Below are 6455 nucleotides of genomic sequence, written 5' to 3'. Positions count from 1 at the left end.
GGCGGGCGCGCAGGGGGCGGGGGGCTGCTGCCTCCGCGGGCGCCTCCCCACGCCCTGTGCGTGCCGCCGCCGCCGCCGGGGAGCGAGCGGACGTCGCGGCGCCGCGGGGGGGTGGGGGGACGCTGCCGCTGGGTCCGCCCGAGCAGCCGGGCCGCCCCCAGCGCGGCCGGCCGCGCCGCCCGGGCTCGGCCCCTGGCCGAGGGCGGCGGGCGCGGGCGAGCGGGGCGCCGGGGGGCCCCGCGCCCCCGCACCGGGGGCCCCGGAAGTCCTAGTCTGAGGGGCCCGGAGGGGCCGGAGTGACTCCGGACTGAGAGGCCCGGACGCCCAGGACCCCGGCGAGGGGTCCGGGGATCCCTGGGTATCCCCAGAGGCGGGGCCCGGGAGCAGTAGGCCCTTAGACGCCGAGCTGGGGAGGGGCCTGGGACGCGCTTGGTTGGGGGCGGGGGGGCGGGCGGCGGCTGGAGAGGGAGGGTGGGACGAAAGGTGAGGGAAGCCCGAATGCCCGCCGGGAAGGAGACCCTCAGGAAGCGTGGCGGGAGAGCGGGAGCAGAGAGTGCGTTCTGCTGAGGGAAGGAGGCCCGGGCTTCACCCGAGGGGCGCGTTAGAGGCCTCGGCCGTTCAGTCCGGGGGAAAAGAAGCAGGTGCTGTTCGGAAGGCGTGGCGACAGGGTGGGTGGTGGGAGCAGGGGACGAGGAAGAAGAGCTCCAGAGCCCCTGCCTCCCCAGGGGTGAGGGGGCGGTAGGAAGGCGCCTCAGAGCCTCCTCAAGTAGGACTGGGAAGGGTCCAAACCTGTGAGGGAGCGAGTACTTTCTGATGCATGGGTAGAGAACCAGGCAGCCTGGTGTGTCGGGATGGGAAAGCCCATGTGTTTTAAGTACCAGGGAGAAGATCGTTTGAGTGACCCCTACTTTCTGAAGTGGCAGGGGAATTGGCCAAGTGTACCCTGAGAGGCAGGGACGATGACAGAATCTTTCCTGAGGGTCCTGGAGAGTGACCCACCAGACTAACGCCTGTCAAGCCTTGACCCGGGGATCGGGGGAAGGCTCCACCATCCAAGGAACAGGAGAAGGTCTGAATTCTCTTAAGATGAGAGAAATCTCAGAAGGACTTCCTACCAGACACAGAAGGGGCCTTGTTTGGGGTCTTATCTAGGAGAACCAAGAAATGGGATTCCTCCTTAACCTGGAGGATTGGGGAAACAGAGGGGTCAGATCGTTCTAGACTCACGGAGTGATCCTTTTCTCCTTTGCCTCTGCTAATGGTTACCAAAGTGCTTTGGGGGGACTTTTTCGTTAAATGGCCCCTAATTTATGAGCCTTTAACAATTCAGAATATTTAATATCTACTGACTTGATAACTTTTTCATTAGTCATTAGTCAACCATTTATTCACATTTACTTCAACAAACATATATTAAATAGCTAATTTGTATTCAACTTCATTGGGTTACCTTGAGCCCCAAATTGGTCTTGTCCTAAGCAGAAGTCCTCTAGATTCCAGTGTGATGACCCTTCAAAGAACCCTTTCATCCGGTTACTTCCCCAAACACTTACACAGTAGTCTCCAATATATGACTTTTCCCACACTTCATTTGTTTTGGCTGTGTCCCTCACAGTGGTCCTGTGTAGCTTTCTTGTTGGCTTTATTACATCTTATAGTGGTGCCCTGGATCACTTACTGAATGTATGGGAAGGGATGAAAGAGACAAAAAAAAATCCAGGAGTTTTGGCCTCAAGTAATAATAAAGTTTTAACTTGGAAATTTCTTAAGAATAGATTCTACAGTTGGGGTACCTGGATGGCTCAGTCCATTAAGTGTCTGACTTCAGCTCAGGCTCCCTTTCAATGGGGAGCCTGCTTGTCCCTCTTTCTGCCCCTAGCTTCACTTATGTATGCTCTCTCAAATAAAATCTTTATTTTTTATTTTTATTTTTTTGTAAATGGATGTTTTTATTTTTAAAGATTTTATTTATTTATTTATTTATTTATTTATTTATTTATTTATTTATTTATTTATTTATTTATTTATGAGATGCACAAGCAGAGGGAGAAGCAGGCTCCATGCAAGGAGCCTGACATGGGACCTGATCCCCCGTCTCCAGGATCAGGCCCTGAGCTGAAGGCGGCGCTAAACCGCTGAGCTGCCCAGGCTGCCCTCAAATAAAAATCTTTAAAAAGAAAAAAGAATAGGTAACATAATCTACACATTACAATACAATGTGGAATAAATAAATGCATTTTGGGGTTAGAAATTTTCAGGATATGTGCTATTTCTTTTATTCCTTTTCAACTACCAATTCTGATGTCCCTCCAGTCATGTGACACTCATGTTCCTGCCATGTTTTATTTTTATTTTTATTTTTTAAGATTTTATTTATTTATTCATGACAGACACACAGAGGCAGAGACACAGACCGAGAAGCAGGCTCTCCACAAGGAGCCCAATGTGGGACTTGATCCTGGATCCTGGGATCACGCCCTGGGCCAAAGGCAGACGCTCAACTGCTGAGCCACCCAGGCGTCCCTCCTGCCACGTTTTATTTTTATTTTTTTCTGCCACGTTTTAAATATCAGTGTTCAGGGGTGCCTGGCTGCCTTAGTCAATGGAGTGTGGGACTCGACTTGGGGTCATGAGTTTGAGCCTCATGTTGGGCATAGAGATTACTTAAAAAAAAACAAACAGCAAAAAAGAAACATTAGTTTTCAGAACGTAAGTCATGAATTTAATCCAGAGTAGGTCAGATGTCATTTGTTTTTTAGTAGCTTATGTGAGTCGTCACGTGCCTACTTTCAAGATGTCTTTTTTGGCTTTGAAAATAACTACACAATTTTTAAAAATATTTTATTTATTTATTCATGAGAGACAGAGAGGCAGAGGCAGAGGGAGAAGCAGGCTCCATGCAGGGAGCCGGACGTGGGAATCGATCGCTGATCCCCAGGATCAGGCCCTGAGCTGAAGGCGGTGCTAAACCTCTGAGCCACCCGGGCTGCCCAAAAATAATTATTTTCACATAAATTTGACATCTTTCCCTTATGTGTCTTCCCCTAGAATTACAGGGTGTTGTGTGATTACACAATGAATACTCTAAGGTCCCATCCCTGAAATACCCAAAGGAACAACTCGGTCATCTTGCCTCAGGAGTTTTTGTTGCTATAAACAAGAGCTACTTTTCAGTTTATACTCACCTCAAAAAGATGACCTTGCATTTAGCCAGTGTAGTCTGTAGAGCTGGTTTCGGGTTACTTGTTAGGAATGTGGTATTTAGGGTAATAGATATTCAACCTACACTTGCTTCTCTAAAGAATGTAAGAATTGCCATGTTGGATCAGACTTGTGTCTCTTACTGACACTAAGAGACATATTGTGGATGATTATAATTACCTTCTCAGGTAAACTCAGAAGGTTAGAGAACATTCCTCTTGGGTTCCAAGGTGTGGAAGGGCTAAGGAGTAAAATATGAGTTCCCATTGAGGAAAGTATTAATCAAGTAGTTAGTCAACCACTTATTCAGAGTGTTGTAGAGAGGACTCAACCTTAGAGTAGAAGGTTAAAACTAGAAGCATCCTTCTAATTCTCCTCTTCTAATCCATTAATTTACTTAAGCTATTTTTAAAACTGTAAACCACTGTTTTAAAATAATAAATTCCATAAGTTTGTTACATGCTAAAGTTTGTACCTTTTAAATTCATTAAGTATGTAATAGTAGTGCTTGACTAGTGTCTTACAAATATTAGCTGTGATTATTTTCATTCAAGCTACATTTTTATGGTTCAAACTTTGAAAGATATCCATTGGTTCAGTTATTCTAGGATTTGATAGCATTTGTATGCTTTGTCATATCCTTTTTTGTCTTTTTCTATACTCCAAGATCCTAATTGTTTTGGTTCTGCTGGCATCCAGCTGAACCAGTCCATTTATTCTCTTTTTTATCGCTAGTTTTATTTTTTTATTTTTTAAAGATTTATGTATTTATTTATGATAGACATAGAGAGAGAGAGAGAGAGAGAGGCAGAGACACAGGAGGAGGGAGAAGCAGGCTCCATGCCGGGAGCCTGACGTGGGACTCCATCCTGGGACTCCAGGATCATGCCCTGGGCCAAAGGCAGGTGCTAAACAGCTGAGCCACCCAGGGATCCCCCCTAGTTTTATTTTTTTTAAAGGTTTATTTATTAGAGAGGGGGGAGGGGCAGAGGGAGAGAGTATTCTGAAGCAGACTCCCCCATGAGCTCAGAGTGCTGCAGGGCCTGATCCCAGGGCCCTGATATCATGACCTGAGCCAAAATCCAGAGTCGTCTGCTTAATTGACTGAGCTGCCTAGGTGCTCCCCATCCCCTAGTTTTAAACCTTTAATTTACAGAAGTTCAGATAGTGTACTGTAATATCTTACAGTTAATTTTTTTCTCTAGTATGTAACAATGTCATGCATATCTTTCCCTTCTTTAGTTCTGTAAGAGCAGATCTTGTCCTGTCCCTTTTCATATCCATCAAGCCCAATAACTGTGCCTGACGTGTAATAGAAACTACACGTAGTAAATATTGTGTAGTAGTAAATATTTGTTGAACTGGCCATAATGACAGGCAATAAGTTTAGCCTAACTTAACAAATTTATATCCCTTAATTTAGAAAAGTGGAAAATTCTGGAAGTCTTTGAGGGCAAGACCAGTAATTCACTGCACAAAAATTTATTACATGCTGTTATGTGCCAGATTTCCTTAGAAAGTTTTAGGTGTGGGATCCCTGGGTGGCGCAGCGGTTTGGCGCCTGCCTTTGGCCCAGGGCGCGATCCTGGAGACCCAGGATCGAATCCCACATCGGGCTCCTGGTGCATGGAGCCTGCTTCTCCCTCTGCCTGTGTCTCTGCCTCTCTTTCTCTCTGTGTGACTATCATAAATAAATAAAAATTAGAAAAAAAAAAATTAGAAAAAAAAAAAAAAAAAAAGAAAGTTTTAGGTGGAGAGTTTTGTAAATTAAACTCTGATATTTAAAAATTTTATTTACTTCTGTGTCCTGGGTACTGAGCTAGGCATGAAGAAGAAAAGCAATCTTTGCTGTCCCAGGGTGTACTCTGCGTGGGGAGAGGCTGACAAAGTGGGGTAATGGTTATGAGAGGAGTGCTGCAGCAGGTTCCAAGGGAGCAAGAAGAACACAAGGTTAACATCTAGTCAAGGAAGTCACAGGCTTCCCTGTGAATGAACATTGTGTGTGTGTGTGTGTGTGTGTGTGTGTGTGTGTGTGTGTGTTTGGTATGTATTTTTAAAGATTTTATTTATTTATTTGACAGAGGGGATAAGCAGGGGGAGTGGCAGAGGGAGAGGGAGAGACAGGCTCCCCACTGATCAGGGAGCTCAATGTGGGGCTCCATCCCAGGATCCCAGGATCATGACCTGAGCTGAAGGCAGATGCTCAATTGAGTCAGCCACCCAGACACCCCGCCACACCACCACTTTTTAAGTAAACTCTATGCCCAACATGGGGCTTGAACTCATGACCCTGAGATTGGGAGTTGCATGTTCTACCAACTGAGCCAGCCAGGCATCCCAGGAAGTGATGTTTTAAATAAGTTATAGAAGTTTAGCAGTGACTAGCCAAAGAGGAAGAGAATTCTAGGTAGAGGAAACAACTGTGAAGGCTCAGGTGAGGAAATATTGAGAAACTGAAAACAATTCAGTGACAGGAGCCCACAGTGTGAGAGGAAGAACTATGAGAAATCAAGCTAGCACGGTGGACGGGGGATAGTTTTGGAGGATTCTGTAAGCACTGTTAAATGCTTACACTTTAATAGCAAAGAGAGTCCACTGAAGGATTCTGAAATGGGGAAATGGCCCATTTTAGTGGCCTTTAGTAAGATGACTTTGTCGATTCTGTAGATAATGGAGTGGAAAACAAGACCAGATATTAGGATATAGATGAGAAGCAGCTGGAAAAATTCAAGTAACAGTGTGTCATCTTAGGATATGGTGGTAGCAGCACAGATGGAAAATGGGGGGTGGTTAAAAGAGAAATATAGATGATAGAATGGATAGGATTAAAAAAAAATGAATGGATAGGATTTGGTAGTGGATTGGATTTAGAAAGAAAAGAATGAAGATGAAAGAATGAAACTCCCAAGTTTCTTGGGGTTTCTCAAGTCTTTAGTTTCTGACTTGAGAAAATGGGTAGAGGATAGTGCCATTTACAGAGGCAGGAAGCAGCAGGTTTATGAGAGAAAATGAGTTTAAGGTGCCTACAAAATAAATGTTAAGAGGCTTTTGGGTGCAGGAGGTATAGCATATAGCAGGAGGTATAACAAAGTTTGAATGTGAGAATCATAAAAGGCAGAAGCATACCTCTGATATGAGGAATTTAGTCAAAAACAAAAGTTGATTGAATCAATGTGTCAGTACCATGATAAACAGTGCTGTGGGAGACAAGCTTTTTAAAGAAGCAGCGCCTGCCCTTATAGAATTAAAAATGC

General features: G+C 45.3%; 1 protein-coding gene and 1 non-coding gene across 9 annotated transcripts in view; one reads left to right on the top strand and one right to left on the bottom strand.

Moving 5' to 3' along the window:
* The window catches only part of GMEB1 (glucocorticoid modulatory element binding protein 1), a 37160-nt gene that overhangs the window by 244 nt on the left and 30461 nt on the right, over nt 1-6455 (top strand). For 3 of the 8 annotated variants that reach the window (XM_072827461.1, XM_072827464.1, XM_072827458.1), the window contains exon 1: nt 656-1069. The exons of 3 other annotated variants lie outside the window; for them this stretch is intronic. The gene's annotated coding sequence lies outside the window, so the exon portion shown is untranslated. 2 more of the 8 variants (XM_072827463.1, XM_072827462.1) reach the window with 1 other exon arrangement.
* TRNAG-CCC (transfer RNA glycine (anticodon CCC)) lies at nt 5463-5535 on the bottom strand. The gene has a single exon. It is a non-coding gene; the product is annotated as a tRNA-Gly (tRNA).

The sequence above is a fragment of the Canis lupus genome, chromosome 5 (genome assembly GCF_048164855.1).
Source record: "Canis lupus baileyi chromosome 5, mCanLup2.hap1, whole genome shotgun sequence".
Taxonomy (NCBI): Eukaryota; Metazoa; Chordata; class Mammalia; order Carnivora; family Canidae; genus Canis; species Canis lupus.
Note: the sequence above shows the minus strand (reverse complement) of the source record. Positions and strands in the feature narration are given on the sequence as shown.